The sequence below is a fragment of the Equus caballus genome, chromosome 17 (assembly GCF_041296265.1).
Source record: "Equus caballus isolate H_3958 breed thoroughbred chromosome 17, TB-T2T, whole genome shotgun sequence".
NCBI lineage: Eukaryota > Metazoa > Chordata > Mammalia > Perissodactyla > Equidae > Equus > Equus caballus.
In genome coordinates, this window is record NC_091700.1 from 33,913,085 (window position 1) to 33,937,118 (window position 24,034).

At 37.0% G+C, this 24,034-nt stretch overlaps 1 protein-coding gene across 2 annotated transcripts in view; it reads right to left on the reverse strand.

The window, feature by feature from the left end:
• The window catches only part of TRPC4 (transient receptor potential cation channel subfamily C member 4), a 211,684-nt gene extending 210,696 nt beyond the window's left edge, over positions 1-988 (reverse strand). Inside the window, exon 1 of one of the 2 annotated variants that reach the window (XM_014732012.3) lies at positions 613-988. The gene's annotated coding sequence lies outside the window, so the exon portion shown is untranslated. The remainder of the gene's footprint in view (positions 1-612) is intronic. The other variant, XM_070240250.1, reaches the window with a different exon arrangement.
• Between the last annotated feature and the right edge of the window lie 23,046 nt (positions 989-24,034).

Sequence of the window (24,034 nt, forward strand, 5' to 3'; positions counted from 1 at the left end):
CTGGATGTACGCCAGACACACCTCCAGGCTTCGGGCGGACTCTGCAGGTTGTCCGACTTCAGTTCGCGTCAGGACCGGCTTCTGAACGCCCTGCTCCCATCCCAGTAAACCAGCACCCAGGCGGCAGGTCGCCAGACTTGAAAAAAGTAACCCCCACCCCACGCCGTAACTCTCAAAGCTTTTCCCACTCCGGCTCCTCTGGGCTCCCAGCACCCCCTCTGCCGTCCTCAAGGTGTCAGACTTCCCCTGCAAGAGCAGGAGTGTGCCTCTTGCCACTAGTGTCAACAGTCGAGACAGTCGCGATGAATAAATGATGAGGCACAGCGTTCCACTCACCCCCACCCTACTTGGTCTTTCCAACAGGCATAGGAAATCAGTAAGTTTCCGAATATTAAATAAAATTCAAAAGGCGCACGAGCCTAGAAGCGCGAGATTCCATGGCTTCGGGGGTGTGTGAGAGAGAAGTGTGTGTATGCGTGTGCGTGAGATGTTCGCATCACTGTACTCAGATTTCAGGACAAAAGTTACCTCTTGGCCACTCTCTTTGCTGCTCACCCAAGAAAATAAGATTAAAATGCAAGGAGGAAAAGATAGGTGTTGGCAATCACTTACTTGCTATAACTGCGATGGGGTGACTCCCAGCTCGTCCCTCAGGCAGGCATGGTTGGTCAGGACCCCATGACCTGAGAGTCCATTTGTAACAGAGAGAGCGACGTCCATGCGGAATCTTAGCTAGCGATTACCCGGCCTGAGAGTCTGGGTTTCTCCTTGATTTCCTCTTTTCTGAAAGCCCTGGGGTGAGCCGCTGGTCGCTGATCCCTGCTCAGCAGATGCTTCCTCCTGCTTCGCGCTTGTGCAACAGATGAGTGGCAACCCTTTCTCTGTCCCCACCAAGCGTTTTCCACCTCCTGGGAATGAGTGCTGTGTGGACTGTGAGGAGGACCAGGTTCTTCCCAAGGAATATTTCCCAAGGGAGTCAAGGGTAGGCAGCAAGCCTGCACCCACACGTAGCCCTCAAAGGGCAAAATTAAAGAATTTCCTGCTTGGTTTTTTTTTTTTTTTCCTCCTTAGTTCAGATGAGTTGAGGGTTTTTTTTTTTTTTTTTTTTTTGGAGTATTTACATGAGTAAAGAGAATATCACTGGAGATCACCCACTGTGGTTAGTGCATGCTACTTTTTTGTTTTTTCTTCATTTAAATCACTTTTCTTATTTCTAAAGTTTTTTTTCTCTCTCACTTACTGTTCTTCTCCCGGGTTTATCCCAAACCCAGCCTTGACCCCTGTTCTAAATTTCTAGGAGCGCTCCCCAAAAATACTGAGGTGCACTGAGGCAGACCTGATTCCTCTAACATCCCTCCAGAAAACAAAGGCGAGAACAACAACATAAGGATTCCGTCTCTCCCTCAATCTCTTTTTACTTTTTACCACAAAAGTACCTTAATATCTTTAAACAGTTTAAAATTTGTTTTAATGTTAAATCATGGCTTTTATAAAGTGTGCAAGAGCGCATTTGTCTGTAGACAGGGTAATGAACTTTATAATAAATGTGAGTCAACTTTGCATCTAACAAGGGGGAACTACATATGAAAATCTATTTAATGCAATGCAACAGGAAGTAATTTTGTATTTTTTCATGAAATAACATATTCCCATTAATCATCAGTAATTAAAATGTTTTAATGCCTAAAAAAATGAAAGTAAAGCTAACATTTATTAATGTAATGTTTTGTCTCAGCCTGAGAACAAAATTCTACGTATGCTGAGTGTGTATCTTTATAAATAACCCCCTAATAGAATTCCACATACTGAGATAAGTGTGTATCTTTATAATACATTTAAAAACACATTCAGGGGCGGCCTGGTGGCGTGCAGCGGTTAATTAAGTTCGCACGTTCCACTTCAGCGGCCCGGGTTTTGCTAGGTCGGATCCCAGGTGCGGACATGGCGCCGCTTGGCAAGCCATGCTGTGGTAGGCGTCCCACATATAAAGAAGAGGAAGATGGGCACAGATGTTAGCTCAGGGCCAGTCTTCCTTGGCAAAAAGAGGAGGATTGGCAGCAGATGTTAGCTCAGGGCTAATCTTTCTCAAAAAAAAAAACAAACAAAACATTCGAAAGAAAGTGGATCAGTGACAACACATACTCTTTGATTAGAGATTAAGAACTTTACTTTGCAAACTTAGCATCTGTACCAAATTATATACCATCTCCATCTTCTCTTAGGATATGTTTTTTATAACAAATGCCATCTCTGTCGTGATGCTCGTGAGAGGCATTTTGTCTATTTCTCTGATTTTTAATTTTTCCCTTAAGAAATGTGCCTGTGAATCTACAATAAACACAAAACAGAAAGGAACAGTGAGGACAGCCGTCTGAGTAGGCCGTGTTCCCATGAGAAGAATATTCTATTGATCCTTGAGCTTCATTTTCAACAGTTTCATGTGATTATTGATTGCTAATCTCATGCCACCTACTAAAATGATTAGCAATTACAGGAAAATTATTTGAAATCTATTTAAATGACACAGTGAACGGCATATACTACAGCTATTAGCAATAGAAGGAGGAAGGGGAGAGATTTGTTTTTGTTTACAATTTTAAAATACAAATTTGGCGGCATTCCACAAACCCGCACTCCACTTAAAATGCCATTCACTGAAGTCAAAGAAATTTATAATAAAATGGTGTATGCTTACTGGAAATTTCTTTTTAGTACCCTAGTCAGAAAAATAAGAAAGCACTCCTGCTTTGAAATTAGCAAGAGACAAGTGACCTAAGAAATGATAGCAGTAAAACAACTCTCTGCAATGCCTATTCATAGCTCAGACATGTCATGGAACTGAAACTACAATTGTTTTAGGATCTCTACTTTCAACTTATTTTTAAATGTTCTTCTTTCTCCTAGGAGCTGATATGTAACATGTGTGAAGCTTTCTTTCAAAGCTGCTGTATCTCAGACTTAGAGGCAGTCACACACAGGCATTTGAAAAATTTAGTTCTGCACCTGTATGGCCATTAGCATTTCATGTGAAGGTAATACTCTGTGTATAATGATGCCATCATCAGGTACATGACAATGGCCTTTTCTTATCTTAGGCAAATTTGGGAAATAGGTTAGCATTGTCTTCAAAGCCCATGTGACCTGTCTCCTAGCTGTGTGACCAGGCCTCTCCCTCATTCTGCAGAAAGGCTCACCCCAGGCCCCTCCCTGAAGGGCTTGGGCCTACTCACCTTGCCTTGTAGTCAGTGGCCTCTGCCCCTGTTCTGCCATCACTTCTAACTAGGCTTTGATCCAATCTGAATGGATCACATTATCAATGCAGCTTTTTACCTGCTTTTTAAAAAAATCTAATATTTTCTAATTTACCAGTTTTTCTTTAAAAATATTAATTTTAATGACTCACTATACATTTCTGAGAAATACTTCCACTCGAACCTGGAGACATTTTACAGTCTGTAGTTCACCTGTAATAATTACTGTCTTCCACAAATTCCTGCTTAGTTATCTTCTGGAAGTTTCAGTCTCTTCCCAGATCTAGAATGAAATTAAATACCATTGGGGGACCTGAGAGAGACGTTTTGGCTGCCTCAAGAAACAGAAGTAGTAGGCTTGCGGAAGACACTTTCCTGATGGATACTAAATGTATACGAATGTACCTAATGCATACTAATTTGGAAAAAGGAAGGAGATAATGAGAGATGACTAAAAAACTTCCTCCTGATTTCAGGAGGAGAGGTTTGCACAATTCCTAAAACAAAGCACTGATGCAACAGCAATTCCGTTTGACAACACATGCTCTATTATTTTTGAATTTAGTGGAAATCCTTTCCCATTCTGGTGATAGCACAACACTTAGTCCTACATAAGATCAACATTGTTATGAAATCTCTTTTCTGAGACATGAATTTGGGGACAGTTAAGAGGAGTTGTAAAAGGGCTGCTAGCCAGATGCTATTTCAAGCTAGAACATTGTACCCAATCTTTAAAATCAGATCATTCTTGAAAAAGAAAAAAAAGGATAATGTTATTGGTTGGAGACAGTTTTCCTTAGTGATGTTGTGTCTTGTTTTGTCTAGATCTTCACTGTTTTTTATAAGGATTTTAAGTTTCTGAGAAATAAGTGAATGTTAAATGGAATGGCTCGTCTACCTTACAGTATCAAATAAAATAGTATGTCAGGAAATAATCTTTAGGTTGTGGGTTATGCCTAACCCACAGCAGGAACCTGATTACTGCTGAGTGATCAGCCTTTAGTTTCTAGTTAATTGTTAAGAATACATCAACCAATCCAATGACTTTTAAAAGTAGATCTAATGGGCAATATAGTCCAGTGGGCAAGAACGCATATTATAAAGCCAGACTGCCTAGGTTTGAATTTAAACTCTGCCGCTTAGCAATTGTCGGACTCTGGGCATACCACCTATCCTCTCTACCTCACTTTATTTACCTCTAAAATGGGAACTACAATAGTACCTCCACCATAGGATTGGTTTGGAAACCTGTATAAACAAATGTAAATTAATACATGTAAACTGCTTATAGTACCTACCATTATAAGTGTTACATGTTGCTTTATTTTTTACTTTATATCGTAATATGTTCGTATTCTGATTTTTCAGAGGGTGAAACTGTTTCTTAAGATGTTAATAAAAATTTGGTCTATTCAAGAAAGTTAAGCCTTATTTTAATGAAATGCTTGCAATGTATCAGTGCAGAACAAAGTAGAGTAGAGGTTTGCAATTTATCAGTGAACTTAAGTGGAGAAAAGAGCAAATTCAAGGAACTCAGATCTGCAAGAGCAATTCAGTCCTGGATTGTCTGGACTGTCTATTCTCCCAACTGTATTGGTAAAGCCGACTCCCACTGTGTAGGGAACAGGACCGAACCAGGAAAATCATGTCATAGAATGAACGCTGAGTTCTTAACTCTCAAAGAAATAACTTCAAGGTTTCAACACACAGATTCACATTCATCCTCAGAAGTAAGAATCTTGGGCATCTTATCTCTTATGAGTTCTTTATGATGTAAAGTATTAAATTATTTCATTTTCTTTTCAAGTACTCGATATTGTGTGGTATCTAAATGCATGGGCCCTACAGTCAGAATACCTGGGTTCAAATCTTGCCTTTACCCCTTTCTAACAAAATCATCTTAGGCAAGAATTACTTAACCATTCTGTGACTCGAATTCTTCATTTGGCAAGTGGACATAAAAGTAGTATTTGCTTTCTTCGGTTGCTATGAGCATTAAATGTGGTGGTATTTGTAAAGCACAAAGCAAGAGTTCAATAAATGTCCTAAACTTTATTTCTTCTTTTCAATGCAGGAAACCTGCTTTAAGAACCTCTGAAAAGAACAACACACAGAACACAGTATGTAAGCCCCAAAACTGTAGTTTTCATGTGAGCACAAGTTCTCTTTAAGTGAAGAAAACCACTGGAAGTGTAGTCAGCTCTACTTATGAAAGGGACATAAATATTTCTCTGCAACACATGATAAAGACACGGAGTTTAATTGTGCACAGTGCTCAAAAGCAATCACCAAAGATTTGTCATCGAAGCCAACCCTGGTATCTGGCCTGGTAATATGTGAGTGTATCAACCCCGCTTCCCCTAACAGAATCTGGGTCTCCCCATTTGTTTTATTCTTCCTGATCCTAAAACAATGGAATTTCTTGTTGACAATTATATATGCCATCAATGAAGTACATCCTTTTCTTAATATCCCAAGCATGGAACAGACTTTTCTGTTCTTTCATCTTGAAGGAGCTCAAATTTCTTTTGTTGAGTTACTCATGACCCTGTATGATTTTACCTCTTAAGACTACTCAGCTCATCCCAGTTTTCCTAAGATATTCCTGATTTAGGCACTCAAAGGCCTGTGCCCCAGGAAACTCCTTAGTCCTAGGAAAGTCAGGACACTTGGGCACCTTACTTCTTTGTTGACAATCCCAACCTAAAATAACTTCTTTGCTTCTAAATTTTTATGTGACATGTTTGGCATTTACATTCATTTGGTACTTTTAGAGTTCATATTTTGTCATGTGTAAAGCATTTTACCACCTCATTAGACTTCAATTTCTCAAGGAAGCAACATGGTATAAAAGAATTTTCCATGTTCACTGATGCCAGACCTGAATTCAAATAGTGCCAATTTTGTTAGCTTGAGAATTCTTTTCTTTTTTTTTTTTTGTGAGAAAGATTGGCCCAGAGCTAACATCTTTGCTAATATTCCTCTTTTTGCTTGAGGAAGATTGTTACTGATGCTGAGCTAACATCTGTGACAATCTTCCTCTATTTCGTGTGGGATGCTACCACAGTGTGTCTTGATAAACAGTGCTAGGTCTATGCCCAGGATCCAAATCTGTGAACACCAGGCTGCCGAAGAGGAGCACTTGAACTTAACTACTATGCCCGAGGGCCAGCCCCGAGAATTTTACTAATTGTTCTTTTAATATAAATTTGTTTATTTATGAAAGAAAAACAACATCTACTGAGCAGATATGATTCTTAGTCCACAAACTCAACTGAGAAAGAAAAGTTTTTAAAAATATTTTGTGAATAAAATACTATATAGAATCATATATATGGCAATCCTAAATGCAATGTGAAACACGATTTTTCTCAGTAACGAGTATGGAAAAGATCATTTTTTCAATTATAATATAAAACATGTAGATAATGTTGAAAATATCTATTTATATTTAATTGATGAATTTATCTGTCAATCCATTTAAAATCATATTATACAAAATAAAAATATTTAAATATATTGCTTTTTTCTGTTCTCATATTTGATGGAACAAGTTAACTCAAATTCTTTACCTGCAATTTCAAAATAAGTTTCCTAGTCGTTGTTAGAACCATTATTGAGATATCTAACAGTTTTACAGAAAACCTTATTTTCATTTCCTTTTAACACTTGGAGATGTCCGTTTTGAAGGCATGATGCACTCTATGTGTGATGTTTTCAGTGGAAGGTTTATCTTATGCTTCAAGAATCCATTTACATAACATTTTTTTCTTCATCTCATATATATATGCTGGTAATCTCCACAAAACAGATGATTAAAAACATGTAATGCTTTTTAATAATATAAAGCTAATTTACAAAGTTATTGAGCACAAATTATGAAAACATATTCCTAGAAATAATCATTATATCTGTATTGTATTTCTGTCTTTTACTGATGACTGTTTAACTCGTGAGCTCTGTAGCATCCATGACCTGCATTGACTGAGGTTATTTAAGATTAATTTGCATTTCCTAGATATTACTATTTATTTCATTAATCAAAATGAGGTCGTTAAGAAAACTCCCAATCCCACCACAGCATAATGTGAAAAGCTACTTAAGGACTCGGAGAGGAGTTATTTTTTTTCTGAGTTATAAATTGAAAGATACAAATGGAAACAAAACAAAGACTCAGTTGGATTACGTCGTACACGTAATTGTGCTAAAAACTATATTAAATGCCAAGGTAGCTATTTTCTGCTGATAGTTTCAGTTATTTTTATTCCACCTATCTTCATATTTCATTTGAGAGAAAATACAGTAGTTGTTTGTTGCCACTAAGGACAAAATAAAGAAAGAAAGAGAGAAAGAGAGCAAGGAGAAAGGAAGAGGGAGGCGGAGGAAGAGAAGGAGAAAGGAAGGAAAGAAAGGAAGGAAGGAAGGAGGGAGGGCAGGGAAGAGAGAGAGAGAGACCTGGTCTCTAAGCATCCTAGAGTTTATCCCTCTCCAGTGTGTCAAGCTCCCTGAAGCTCTTTAAGAATGCATGAGATAAAAATTATATTCTCATTTTTTGCTGAATTTTATTCTTTGACCATGTAATGGTGGTTTCAGATCAATGGTGTCACTTTTCTTCCAGGAGCCCCTTGAGTTAAATTCAAGTTGGCTGTTGTAAACACGGCCTCTGCCATGTCTTGTCACAGCCTAGTGCCAGCAGTGAAGTGCCTGTTGTCGAGATGTAAATTTTCGATATGGTGAGATGTAATGAAGCACTTCAGCTTCTCTAGAAAGAGAAATGTTGTGTTGATGTTTTCTGCTTGTTTCTTTTAGAATATTTTTTCTTTTTGTGAGAAAACATAAACTTGGTTGCGTGTATTAAAAGACAGAGTTTTGCTGGTTCTGTTTAGAAGGGGGCGGAGTATGTGTGTGAATAGCCAAAAGAGTCGTTCTTCAAAAGGAAAAGCTGAGTCCTTCTCAAGATGGATTTAATGCCACCCACTAATTATGCATTAGCAAGTTATGATTATTTTTTATTGTTGAAAGGTTTTAAATTACAGAAAAATAGTTGATTTTCTAAAGAATGTAAATACTTAGAGAACCACAAAAAATGTATTTGTTAAGATAACAAGGCCTTATTTCTATAAAGTCAAGTGGAGTGGACAAAATTTGGTTTATGCTACATATGGTAAACCTGTGCGGTCTCAGCCATGTTTGCTAACTTTGATAAACCACAAGTTTCTTATCTGCAACTTGGAAGTAATAGCATCTTGCATGATAATCTCACAAAATTTTCATTATGTAAGTGAAATATTCTTACAAAATATACATAACTATATCATATCTACCTGTCTAGCTTTCATTGAAATAATTTTACATCTTCTTTAGGTACCCAAATTTTTTACTGTACCAAATTTTATTTCAAAGTTATTAACTATATGTAGAACTAGTTTTTCAAAGGTTTTTATAATAAACTGTAATGTATAGGAAAAAGCTTGTTTTTTAGATAGAGTAACTTTTATAGTGTTACTATTTAATTCTTATTTGTGAAAGGAAGAGGAAGCATAAGATTTATACACAAGATCTACAATAGGTAAAGATTTAGAACCATCTAATTAACGAATTATGTGATGGAAGAGAGTGGGTGATTAACATAATGATAGTTTATGTAGAGATCAAGGCAGTAAATTGTGAAATGAAGAGAAGATAGTAGGCACCTACTTCATGGAGCCGTCCTGTCTCCCATGTGAAAGCACATGTGCTTCATTAGGTTACAGATGCAGTAGGAAAAGATTAGGCTAAATTGCTCACCTGGAAGACTAACAGCAATACACCTCAGCAATTCCAGCTAGAACAATCATACGTAAATGTGACATTAGTAGCAAGCATACCAGCTCTGCTGTGTGATCACTCGGTTATTAATGGCTTTGCACAGGGCATCTGACTCGTGCTCTGTACCTAATTCCGGAATCACTCTTTTCTGTTTCAATGACTTGCAGTGTCTCTTCCTCAATGTGACCTAAAACTTCTTCCTTTCTCAGCTCTTAGCAACCTTTGTGCAAATGAAATTAAAATATAGAAATAAACACTGAAAATGTATTTGATATTCAAGATTTGTTAAAATGTCACACATAATGCTTACGATTGTCTTTTCCCCCACTAGAATTGCAATTGTTGAGGCGTTCTTTGGAAATATATGTATTTATATTATATTAGTCAAACAAAATAACTTCTAATGGAGTCATTGAGCCAGATTATGGACTATAGATATTAAAATCTTTTTATGTTGCTAGTAAATGTTAAAATGTTCTTGCAAGTGGAACCTGGTAAAGAACAGTGCTGTAAATTAAAACTAATGCCAGGAAAAGAGAGATCGTTGTTGAATCATTTAGCACAAATTATACCCCAAAAGGCAAAAAACTGATCAGGAGAAAGTGAATTCAGCTCAAAGAATTAAAGTTATTTTGATTCAACAAATAAATAATTTTATTTAAAATTCTTTGACATTGTTTGTAAAAGGACTCTATTTGGAGTATACACATTTTTTACACCTGGCTCTCTTGTGAGTTAGTTCTTGAGTAATAGGTGTCAGTTTTATAATTTGAAAAGTTCAGTTCATGTCATTATTATTGAGGACGATTACTTATTAATTTTCAAGGTTGAAATTGAAAAAATGTTAATGGCAAACAAAAAATGCTTCTTATAGTTAACTAACATTGAAAGAAAGCAGTGAAAGAGAATGACATGAAAATTGACTCGATAGGCCTATAGATGGTGCTGTAGAGAAAATTTATAAGCTTTACTCCTTTATGTTCAGACACCACTTTTCCATACTGACACAAAAAAGGGGTAGAAATTATTGAATTAAAAATATATATATCAGCTAGAAAAAGCCCTAAGATATTTAACTCCATGTCTAAGTTTTACAGGGGAGGACCTGAGAAGAAATCTCCGAACATCATCTAATAAAACTAGTTAGCCCAGATACCAATGCTCTAAAATGGAGTAAAAGCAGCTGGCAAATTATGAGTGGAAAGGCATATGTGAGCAAAAGTAGCAACAAACAGATGAAGTTGGTTAGTTACTGGTGTCAAATACTAGATCACAAACTGTAACCAAAAAAAGAGAAATATGGAAATTGCTGAGATACAGAGAACCATTCCACAACCCAGCTGGATTTCCCTGTCCATATCAACAGGAATTTATATCAAACAAGAACAAGAAAAATGAAAGTATAGTACTCTCATTGGGACAATTGTAAGTTGTTCACTCCATCCCTACCCGCCCCCCCATCAAATGACTTACAAATGTTTTAAGAGAGAAATATTGGCCTTTTACGATAATATATGCAATTAGCAAACAATTCAATGATAATTTGCATATTTGCAAAATTATATTTTCTCTTATTACATAATTTTCTGATTCCCATTTATGCTAGATATGATCTATCTGATTTCTACATCAGCATAGTGATTCATAAAAAGTGCATGGGATTATCCTCAGGGAGACGTATCTTGCAATTTCTGCTCTACTCACATTAAGAAAACACTAGCCCCGCCTTTCTCATACAATTCACGAACTCTTACTGTTTTCCAAAATCATCTTCCCCATGTTTTTTCCTTCTCTTAAATGAATGCTTTTCAGCATGAAAGGCATCAAATAATAAAATATAACAAATCAGTATTGTTTCCAGGTTCTTCAACATACATTTTTGTTCCCTCCAAGAAGTAAGATAATTATGAAGATGTCTCTTGGAATTTAAATTTACATTCCAACAAATGTTTATCGTATCATCCATAATGGCACAGACTATTTCTTAATTGTTTCTTGTCGAGGATAAATCACATGAGATGGTAAAGTACTTCAGATATGACAGGAAGAAGAAAAGCAGAGAACACTTGGTGATCAAAAAAAAAGTATCCAGAGAGAGGAAAAAATGATGGCGGGTACAGCGGTAATGATGGAGTGAATGGGATGATGAGAAAGAAAAATGGCTAATACCATCATTACCAAAACTCCTTCAAATGGAAAGGTGTATTTTTCTCCCTTCATCCACTCGCACTCTTGCACTTACTACAGTTAACCAAATGTTCCCTTTTGATAGGAGGATTTTCTACCTGAGCTAAATAACTTTTACATTCTAGACACAGGCCGTGGAATATAAAGGAAAAGCTGGAAGCCAGTGGTGAAAAAACTTTCTCACTAAAATTTCCAGCAGAACAGTTTTTTCCTAAAGTAGGGTGCTATTCAATATATTTGTTTTACTCTATTTTCTAGATAATTGCTGTAATTACCTAGAAATATAATTATCTAGAAAATAATTGGTTGTGTCAGTGAAAAACAAGAACATTGTTTGTTGGGCTTAGGAAGCCATAAGTAATAATTATTTTTTTAAAACATAAGTTGTGTCTTAAGCTCTGGTGATTGATTTAAAATTAAGGGCTAAAGTGGACTGTCCTTTTCTGCTTTCTCAACTTACTGTTTTCTTACAACGAAAGCCAGTCTTCCCTCTCTCAAGCTCTAGAAACCCACCAAACACCCACCACTATCAGCGTAGAGAGAACGTGTACCCTCTGGTCTTAATGATGGGATCAAGTGATGGGCTCTGGACCCAAGTTGGGCAAGTTATTCCCTAGGATTTACATGTAATAGAAAATGAAGCTTGCTTTGTCCTCTGAAGCTTCTAGGATACGATAATTTAAGCTTAGAGCTACTGATAGCCACATCTCCCACTTTGTGGAGAAAGCAATGACTCTTCAGTAGAATAAACGGTTTCCACAATCTCAGAAGAAGAGGTTGATGACAGCATACAGAGAAGAAGAGATAGAGAGAGAGGGAGATGTATGACAGAGATAAAGATCATACACAGAAAGAGAGAGCTGGAGATAGCAACTGAGTTTCTGGAACTAGTTGAACCTGAGAGCAGCTCCACGTCTGCCCATCCTCTTGTGTGACTCAACATGTTCCCCCTTTGCTAGTTTTACTCTCGTTAGGCAAATGAACACTTGAGACCCACTTTTATGACTCTTAAGAAATCTTGGCTTTTCCTTTCATTTTCTTTTGTATTCTGATCCACATCATTTGGTGACATTAAGTAAAGAATACAAAAACTTTCTTCTGTTTTATTTCAATAAGGCTTTTGTTGTTGTTGTTGTTGTTACTAGTGGTTTCTATTAGGCTCAATACCAAAAGTGAATAAAGTGGGTGGGTGTTTGCCATGTGTTTCTGGGTGTATGCAATAAATCAAATATTAGTCTATTTTATGAACCTAGAGAAAGTGACACCTGTGACACGTAAAAATGGCATTTTACCTATCACATCATTTCATTGTTAATGGTTTAATGACTGCAATAAAGCAGGATGCTGAATGATCACATTGTTTCCTCTGAGTAGGCTGTGCCTCAGCGTAGTGACCCTTCCTGTTTATCTGCTCTGATACTTTTGAGAAGAGGTGATTGTTTGGCTTTTTGAGTCTGATTGTGTGGCAAGGGCACAGAACAGGAGCCGAGGAAGGACAAGATTGCTGATGGGGGTACCCTCCCTCAGATTTAATTGTTTTCCCCTTTTTGGCCTTTCCCTTTCAGCACCCTCTATGAGTCTTGAGGTACAATATCAATAAATACATTGGAAAACAAAATGTGGTTAATAAGGCAGCATGCTAAGATGATCCTAAGATTACATTTCTACATTGAATCATTCTGCACGAGTTTGGACTGAATTGTATCACATCACGTCACTTCCTCAAATATTACTTGCCTGTGAAACACTTACATAAGGAGAACTTAATTAGAAAAGCAGGAAACCTCCAAAAGCAAGATAGGCAGAATTTTTGTGAATCAGAAAATGTCTACATCGAGTAACAGCAAATGAGTTTTCTATGCTCTAAAGTGTGTTACTTGTCGAATAGAATACCGGCTAAGGCAAGGTTTCTATAAGTGAAAAAATGTGTACCCCAAAAGTCATAATAAAATGTTAAAATAAATGATTGTAGCTTGTGTTCAATAGCTGAAACTGAAAATCCATCAATAGCAGGTAGTTGTGGACTTGTTTGTCATACGCTTTAAATACCATCTCTAAGTTGTTAATTTTTCTATAGCGTATTTCTATTTCTATTATTATTATTTTACCTAATGTATAACTACTTAAATTATCGTAGTTTTAAGTTTCTTGTCTACAGAGGGTATTATATCCTATTTTCCTCCCTCAGTACCAAGCACTGAATACCTAGAAAAACTAAAACATAGCTCCAGGAGAAAAAAATGTGGCTCTTACTAATTTTGATGAGGAAGCTAAGACACAGAGAAGAGTTAACAGTCTCAAAGTCACAGAAGAACTGGGGCTCTTAACACCTACTCATGTGCTCATGATCAGTAACTGTTGATAGTGCGGCTAATCTCAGGGGTCTTTATAACTGGAGAAAAAAAAGAAGAGAGAAAACTTCCGTCTCTGTGACTTGCTGAATAATCTAGGCAGTCAGACTTATGCAAACTCACTTTCAGATCAAAATATTAAGGAAAGAAATTTTTACAGAAAATATATTTATTTTAGAGTAGGGACGAGTGAGTCATACTTCCGGAAGTACTGTCTCAGCTCAACAGCTTCACCCCTTCCCTGTCTAAGACCATGCGCGTCTCTGGAATTGCTCAGTGGGATTTCTCAATGTTTACTATTTTCCACATATAATATACACGTTATCTACTTAAACTAAGAATAACCCTGCTGGATAAATACCCCCGTTTCCACTTCACTGACGAGTCAGATAACTGAGGCTCAGAGAACTTAGGAAAGACTTTGAGGCCCCAGAGCAACACAGCAGAACCACTCAGTGCCCATTGCAGACTTTCTAATTCCAAAGTTTCTGCTTGTCCATTCGTCTGAGCTACCTTCATACGGAACGGTGGATCTCAACCCTGCCCACATAGTAGAATCACTTGGGAAGCTTAAAAAAAAACAACAACACTTCTTACAAGACTCACGTATAAGTGATTAAATTGGAATCTCTGTTAAGGGAGCCTGGGGACAAAAGCTCAACAGGTGATGCCAGTGTGCCCCCGGGTTTGTGCTCTAGAAGAAAATCAGGAGAAGCATTTGTTCATGAAAGGGAAAGAGCCATGAGAGCAGTTCCTCACTGCCGTAGAAGTCTTAGAGTGGCTGTATGATTTATCACCCAAATCAGGGCACGTCAGAGAGTGCAATGAAAGTGGAATTAATAAAAAGCAGGGACACCGAATATAAACCAGGTCTGTCCTGGTCTAATGGATCGGTATTTTCACCTTCTGTATGACCCCAAACTGAGTCCCAGGGCATTGTAAGCCTAACAGCAAGGACTGCTTTATTTAGCTCTGCCCTTTATGGTGTGTTGCACAAAGGATACTCATGGTATCCGCAAGAAGAATGCATTCAAGTTGCTTCCCCCTCTCTAGCTTACAGAATGTTACTCATTTTCTCACTTAAAATAATTGCTAAGATTCTATGAGGTAGACGAAAAGAATAGCCATTATTTTCTGAAAACAAACCAAGAGCTTAAATAACCTTTCCGTTGTGAAAAAAGCTTTCTGGACAGGTGCTATCTAAATGCCTTGCCTAACTTTGCTCTATTAAATAGAATACGGCATTTACTCCGGGAACTTTCAGAAACACTAAAAAAAAGAGGTGGTTTTGTATAAATAAACAATCTTTGGCAAAGATAGTGGGACATAACGAGACACATTTTTGAGGGATAATGGACTAATTCTTGTCACCCAAAGCAATGGGCCATAGCTGATCTCCATGTCCCTAAATGGCAATTCAGGAGGATCATGCACAGTAGTCATGTGATGGATATAACTGTCTTGAGATCATCTAAATCACTAAGCTTCATAACTTAAGATATAAGCAAACTATTTATTTTGAATAAAAATATCAGAACACTTAAATGGTCAGGATTTACTGTGCACGAATGTACACTTACAAGAAGCCCTGGGGTATGTATTCATCTGAGCCTTTTTTAATCTTCCAGCTTATAGTTTATACTGCTAAATTAAAACAGAAGCAAATGAGCTTTTCATATATGCCACACAGAATAATAGATCATAGAAACTTTCCAGAGTAGATAGCTCTAAAAAAGCTCTGAAAGATACATTTAATTCAAGTCTCTTTCCAAACCAAAAAGTTGATTAATTCCTGATGGAAAACAATTCTATACAAAGTAATGCTAAGGAAGTTGTATTTTGCTCAACACGTTCCATGAGAGTTTCTACCCAGGTTTATTAACCAGTAAAATTATACCAATCTTTATCTAGGAAATTATTTTATATAATCATATTGTACTAGATTATCCAAGACAGTAACTGATGGGTATATATTAGAGAAAGAACATATGATAAATACCAAAAATACTTATATAAAAAGAAAAATATAGGGCTAGTCCTGGTGGCCTAGTTGTTAAGTTAGGTGCCCTCCACTTCAGCAGCCCGGGATTGGTTCCTGGGCACAGACCTACACTGCTTTGTTAGTGGCCATGCTGTGCTGGTGGCCCACATACTGAAAAATAGAGGAAGATTGGCACAGATGTTATCTCAGGGAAAATCTTCCTCAACACAAAAAAGAGAGAGAGAGAGAGAAATATAAGTTATTCACAGACATTCTAAATCAAGAGCAGAAACTGTGAAATAATAAAATATATATACAGAATTCTGGCACACTTCTTAACTTCTGCTTTTATTTGTCCTTACTTTTCTTTTCCTTCTTGATGCCCTCTACAGTTTATGAAGGTCTAGCCCTCAAATCCCCTTACTCCTGGGAGAATAACATGCTTCACCTGTCACCACCAAGCAGATGGCTCCCAAATCTGTTCTTCAGCTCCTCTTTCTTGCCACAGTCTCTCCTTTGATCCATAATTTCGTATTCTCATATGGAACTCTCTCTGGGCTGTCCCTCATTAACGTCAAACAATGAACCTGCAAATGAATCCATCATCAACGTTAGAGATAAACACACAGTCTTTGATGACCTAGTCCAATATTTTACCTGATGCTCAATTCCCTTTTGTAGAATGAACAAACTGGGTCATTTGGCATCTGCTTCAACCTCCCTGTTTCGCGTGGACTTCTTAACTTCACAGTCTCAATTTTTTAGCTGCCTGAGCTGTTTTCTTTCCTACAAATACACCCTAGAAGCATGCTCCTAGCACACGTACTGGAGGCATTCTAGTTACTTCTCTGTAAGGACAGCCTTGACTTCCCTGATTATGGTAACCATGCTTCCATTATAGTTGTCGTCCTCTGTTTCTCTGCTGGAAAAATTACTATCTCCTTGCAACAAAAATTGCAGCAAAAACAAAAACATGCATTTTTCTGTCCCAATTCCAAAATTTAATTTCCCAGAATCACTGAAAGAGAAGTAAGCCATTGTTTAGGTTTGGGAATTTGCATTTGGACTGTGGAAATAATGACCAACATACTTCCTTTGCCCTACTTCTATTTAATGTGTAAAAAGCTGTCAGATTTTGTTTCTCTTAAAAAATAAGGGTTACCTTATTTCAATGGATCTAAATGTTATTTTAAACCACTTGGACTTTGTTATTTTGAGAGACTTAATGAAAAGGAAGAAATCTAGTTTAGCCATATCCTAGTGAGGATAAAAAATAAAATGGAAAGTAGAATAATGCAACCACCCACTGTGGGCAGAGGAAGAGAGTTTTATAAGATTATTCAATCCTACAGGTTTATAGATAGCCTAGTGTGCTGTTATCAAGTCATATAAAGGAGTCCATTAAGACAAAAATGTTAGTTGCACCACTGAATACTCCATATACCAATAATGTCTGACAGCACGAGGGCATTAAATAGTTAAATAATAAAACCCCATTCTGCTAGACCTCAAGGGGTGGCAAGCAAAGTGACAATTTCTGCAGAGGTAGAAAGACTGTTTCAGATATAACTTAACCTGGAAGCTGTATTCCTTCTCCAAAACAAAGGGCAGTCTATTTAACCTCATCCCATTGCACGGAAATAAGGAGGGTATTCCTGAGTAATGAGTCATGGCAGCAGGAACTTTGCAGATGGAAGAGACTGCGACTCCTAAGTTTCTAGAAATACATTGTCAAATATTTAACTAAGAACATGGATGGCTAAAGCTATATACATGGTTGATGAAGACATTATTAAAATAATCATCTGAGTGCCTCTCTGTATTCTGTGCCAGACTGCGTGTTCTATTAAGGCCATTCTTGTTCATCACAACATGTATCCCAAGGATCTATCATAGTGAGTGGTATCTGGTATCATAGTGACTGGCACTAAATAACTAATTCTAAGGAGATACTGAGAATTTTCTACAAATACAACAAAAGTCCTGATAAGAAGTAAGGGCACTCCTGGCATGGGTGATACAAAAGGAAACTAGCAGATAATATAGAACCAGGTGACAAAGAAAAAAATAACAGCAAACTGTGACATAGCACTTACTATATGCCAGGTGACATTGTATATGTAAATTTATTCACTACTCCCAATAAGCCTCTTAGTTGGTACTATTATATCAGAGAAAAAATTAAAGCTATAGAAAGTAAAAACGAGAAGGCAAAATATTTTAGCTTGCACAAGATATAATTGTTGTCCAAGAAACAATCAAGAAAATTATGTTAAGAACTATTTAAAAAGAATTCAGTGAATTAGTAAAGTACACAATATACAATAGTTAATAACATTCATATATAAAACAACATCTATATAGAACATATAATGAAGACAAGCCTCTTTGAAATATTAACAAAAAGGACATAATATCTAGGAATAAAATTCAAAAACAATTATCAAAACCTAGGAGAAAAAAATTGTAAGATATTAAAGAGGGAAAAATGAGAAGCTACCTACGTATTTTTTGAAATAGGCATAAGGAAACTCTAAAAGACTGTGTAATAAACTCCCCAAGAACATGTAAGAACTGAGAGCAGCTATTGTATGCATATAAGTTGGGGGCAATGTGGGAACTGGACCCATGGGGTCAAGGATGGGAGGAAGACTTTCACTTTTTCTCTTTATATGGTTTTTAGTCTTTGAATCCATGAGTGGATCACCCATTCTTAAGAAATATGTTCAACAGAGTCCTAGGCATCTTTTTTATCTTAATAGAACAAAATTCTCAATATACATATCATCTACCAAATGCCCAAAATTTACTTCCTATCTTATACTCTTTTATATGGATATACTATAATGAATATTGTAGGTGATGACAATAATTTTCTATAATGAGTAGAGAACAGATAAATCACTCATAGTAAAATTTGCAAGCATGTGGGCTTGTAATCAGTCTCAGCGCAGTGAATCAAGTTCATATTTGATTCTAATCATGAGATGAAGCAAAATGAGGAATTTAAAAGAGCAATGAAATCATCTGAAGATCAGCTTTTAAGTTCTTGCTTTAGAAAAGTGATTTTTAGAAAAGCTTTTCAGGGGATTTCAGTGAGAACCTCTGAATATGTCCTTATAACTTTCCTATCATCAACTGGAAGATATTGAGTATGCTGATTTCTTTAGTAATGGTAATTTCATGATCAGACATCACACAAATGCACCCAATGCTAAGCATTATGTTTTTGAGTAGACTTTGTACAGAAATAATGAAATGACTCCCACTAGGAAACAACACAGTGGGATCAAACTCTGAAGACTAGGCTCACAAGGCAATTCTCCTGGCACCCAGGGAAGGAAGTGGGTGTTAGGGGATGTTCAAGGCACTTAGTACATGAGTTACAATCTGATATGCAAACTGAAAGGAACAGGGTGGATGGCAGCATGCTTGAGAGAGTAACTGTGGGCCACTTGGAGCCTAAAGAGCCGTCTCTCCTCAGTCAAATTTAAGGAGGCAGACAATGTTGTTAACATGCGAATGAGTGTTTCATTAAATTAGGCAACTGTGACACAATGAGGCTGGTTCATTATTAAGTCTAGGAAACACATTTATTCCTTTAAAAATTCATCTTCTAAATGAAATTAACATCAAATGTAAAAACTAACGTTAGGACATAATTAGGATAGCAATGGAATTGTTGCAGATTTTTTCTCTAATCAACTGAAGGACTTTATCAATTGTGTACAAAACTGAAATGAAATCTATGAAATGTGGATATATTCTGACTACCCAAAGTGGAGAAATAAAATGTCTAAGAGCTACATAGTGCACAATTTTGAAAATTCAGAATGTTGGACATCTTTTCAAATAACTATGTTCAAATTATTCTTCATATTTATTTGCTAAAAAAATGTATAACATCTAATCAACTTCAGAACATCATACTCTTCAGCAGCAAATAAGTTTAACATAGCAGTTTGGGAGCTCGGACCCTGGAGTCAAATAGCTTGGGATTAAATCTCTGCTCTGTCACCTACCACGTGTGTGACCTGGAGCAAGTTGTTGATCCTCTCTTTGCTTCTCTTTCCTCATCTGTAAAATGAGGCTTATAACCGGGTCTTTTTCAAAGGTTTGTTGTGAGCATTAAATAAGCTTTTTATTAAGAAGAAACCATTTTTGTCTCAAATAATCTTATTGTTACCTGGCAAATCTGAGATATAACAACAGAGAAGGGATATTAGAGACGTGTAATTTAACATAGAAAATTTGACAGGCAGTCAAGCACAAGGGCTCTAGTTGAGATGAGCTCATGTTTGAATCCAGGTTGTTCTGCTTGCTCGATGAGTGTTTTTGGGCAATTTACCTAACCTTTGTATGACTTGGTTTCCTCATTTGCAAATGTATCTGCCATATCTACCTCATTCTATTCTTGAGAGAACTAAATGTATTAAAAAATGAATGAATGAATGCTCCAAATAGTCTCTGGTACACGAACAACAAATAAATATCAATAATTACTCTAAATATATTTCATCTCTTAAACTGGTACAATCGGTCATCCAGTCATTTTTCTATCTTAAAAATAAATGTAGATTACTGTTTAGTAGTGATCAAGATGAATGAAATAAAAAGGGTATACTTATGGGGCCAGCCTGTTGGTTCAGCAATTACGTCTGTACCCTCCACTTTGGTGGCCTGAGGTTTGCCAGTTCAGATCCTGGGCACGGACCTAAATGCTGCTTATCAAGCCATGGTGTGGCAGGTGTCCCACATATAAAATATAGGAAGATTGGCCTAGATGTTAGCTCAGGGCTAATCTTCCTCAAAAAAAAAGAGAGAGTATACTTATAATATAGAGTTCTGTTCCAAAATGTGGTGTATGTGGGACGAAACTATGTGAGATGATCCATTGGGATACAGGAAGAAAACATTACAATAGGAATTTTATTGAATAAGAAAATAAAGTTTCAATAATAAGAAAAATGAAGTTTCAATAATATTTAATATATAACTTGAACATATTGCATACAAATGGGAGTCAGGCCTCAAGAAGATTTTACAGACTGGTGTGAACTTGAAGGAAGTTTAGAAATAACTGACATAAAATAATAAAGCAATAAAAGAAGAAGCAATTTATTACAATGGACTGAATAGTCAGCACACTGGATATCTAGTGCTGTCCTGCCACTTATTTACTCTATGATTCTAGGCCAGTGGTACTAAAAGTAGTCCCAGGATTAGCAGCATTGGCATCACCTGGTAGCCTTTTAGAAAAGTAAATTCTGGAGCCCACCATAGACCTACTGAATTGAAAGTTCTGAAGGTGAAGTCCAGCACTCTAATTTAACAAGCCTTCTAGGTGATCCTGATGCACCCTAAGGTTTAAGAGCCCCGGTCCCAGGCACTCATTTATCTTCGCTGGGCTCATTCCCTTTAACTGTAAAATGAAGAGGTTGAACTACTTCCCTCCCCCACTCCTTTATTCCTTCTGTCCAGGAAATTATGGCCCTGCAATTATTTTCATCAACATTTTAGTTCAGTTGTGTGTTGATAAAATGTCTCAATCAGAAATTGTCATCTTAAAGAGTAGCTTCAACAATTCACATTTAGTATTTCTGCTTTGTCTGAAGCATCTCATGAAATGTAAGGCATGTGAACTGAGTTCTATCAAATAATCATTAATTTTCATCATCTAAGTAATTGTTTCTGTGTGACTGATTGCTGCAAAACTATTTGAGAGAAAATGTAGGAAACGAGAAATAAGGTTTCAACAGCACAAGGAATTATTTAAAAAAAACATACGAGAATCATATAATTTGACTTTTCAGTTGCTTAATCCAAGTGTAAATAATTTTCTCTGAAGGTATTTTTAATTTTTAATTATTGTGCAAATGAGAAGTGTGAAAGAAGGTAACATGGACGCAAATAATTTGATTGATTGATTTCAGGCAAATTATGATCGAGCCATATAGAAAGGCAGTCCTCACTTTGATTGGTTACGTGGGACCATAAAATGACTTTGGATACTGACACCCTGCAGAGAAGTCTTAATAATCAGAGGAAAATTTTTACAAATGTCTCATGACATTTAAATTTTTTGTCAATGTATTAAAAACCTTCTTACTATCAGTCATAAGGTTATAAGGAAATGAAAAAATAATAAAGCTAATGCTTTTTAGTAGATTGTAATTCAAAGTTTTAGTAATATTGAATATTTAAGTGTTTTATTTATTTGTAAACCTTATTAGGAGACCTGCTTCTGGGAATATGGAGGAGACATACTTTTCTTTATTCCTCCCACTAAGAACAAGTAAAAACCAAGGATATTATATTTAAACAAACATAAGAAGTCTCTAAAATTTGTAGAGAAGGTTGGCCAGTGACCCCATGGCCTGAGAAACAACATGGCGGTAGGTTCCTAGCACTTTCTTTTTGCCTCATATGTCCCGGACTTACAGCTGAAGAAACCAGCAGCCCAGAAAGACCAATGGAGGCAGACTCAAAGGCCTAACAAGAGCCTGCTCTCCCTGATAAAGGGCCAGGAAAGGGGCAGCCTAGCAGCACTGGGAATAATCCCTCTATTTCAAATATCTACCAGAGAAAAACCGCAGCCTCTCCTCCGCAATGTCAGCACAGGCTGAGTGGGGACACAGACTTCCACCTTGTTGAGGCTGTAAGGAGGCACCCCAATTCTCCCCTCCTCCCAGCAGGGTGGTATCAAAGGAGTCTGAGTGTGGAACCTAGACTTTCTTCTCTACCAGGCAGTAACGAGTGCCCCCACCAAGCACAGTGCAGTGACAGCGACACCATACGGGGAACCTGGACTTTCACCTTGTCTTGTCAGTATTGAGGCACCACTGGGAGGGTGTCAGAAGAGGCCTAGTGGCCAGTTAGGACTTTCACCAATGCCCAGTATAAATGAGGCCTGCCCAACACCACGGTGTCATTGGAGGATGTGGTGGGAGCAATAATGAGGTACTTCTACATCCCCCAGCCAGAAAAGTATCAGAGGAGGCCTACTGGGGAACCAGAAACTTCTGCTCAGCAGCAGTGAGGAGTCCTTCCTGCTGTGGAGTTAAGGGAGTTGGAATGGAGAACTTGCACCTTTACCCCACCTGGCAGTAACAGAGAAGGCCCCCCATCCCCTGCAGCTTCCCTTGACAGAGCAGTGTCAAAAGAATCCAACTAAAACAGGTTTACATAAGATCTTGAGTCTCCTAATATAATGCTCAAAATGTCTAGGCTTAACTCAAAGATCGTTTCTTATACTAAGAACTAGGAAAATACCAACTTGAATGAAAAAGACAATTAACAGACATCAATACTGAAATGAGAGGGATGTTAGAATTATCTAATAAAGATTATAAACAGGTCTTCATAAAAATACTTCAATAAGTAATTATGAGCATGCTTGGAATAAACAAGAAAATAGAAAGACTCAGCAATGAAATAGAAGACATAAAGAAGAACCAAATAGGTACTTCAGAACTGAAAAACACAGTAGCTGAGATTTAAAACATCAATGAATGATCTCAACAGCAGAATGGAAGGGGTAGAGGAAAGAATCAATAAGTTTGCAGGTAGAAAAATAGAAATTACCAAATCTGAACAACAGAAAAGTTGAGTGAGAACAAACAGACCTGTGAGACTGTACCTAAGGATCTAACATTTGTGTCATCTGAATCCTGGAAGGAGAAAACAAAGAGTATGGGGCCTGAAGTTCCCTTGAAAAAGTAGTGGCTAAAAATTTCCCAAGTTTGGCAAAGAAATAAACTACAGACTCAAGAATCTGAGCAAATCCCAAACTGGATACACCCCAAAAAATTCCATAAATATCTAGGGAATATATATACCAAATCCTCTTTGAGGTGTAGAGGCTATAAAGATGGATAAAGTAAGGTCGCTGCCCTACAGGGTTAGTTCCCAGTCTTGTTAGATATATAGACACATGGACACGTAATTTTAATCAATGTGATAGTTGTTATGGTGAATGTTTGTGTAGTTTGCCATGGGACACCAGAAGGAGAAAACTTGGATAAGATGACTTTTAAGCTGAGTCTCAAAGTATGAGTACCCCCAAAAGAAATGGCTTTGGGAAGGGGGTGTAAGAGGGATTTATTGGCAGAGGGAAAGGCATAAACAAAAGCAAGAAGGTATGAAACAATATGGTGTGAGTATATTTTTGATATTACTAAACTGTAACTTCTAAAGTAGATATGTGAGATAAGACCAGATAGATAGCGTGCCAAACATTATATCAGTATATGGAAGCTTTTAAATTAAGTATTGATAGTTTCCTGTTCTCTCTGAGGAATTTAGTAAGATGCTGATGATGTTGCCATTGTGTGACTTGAGGAGTGAGAGAAGAATGTCTTTCTTCTCCAAAGCATCTTCCAGACCATCCTTATATGATCACAGTAATCAAGACATAAGACATTAATTGTCCGTGCCAAAATGCCCTTAAGTTTTTT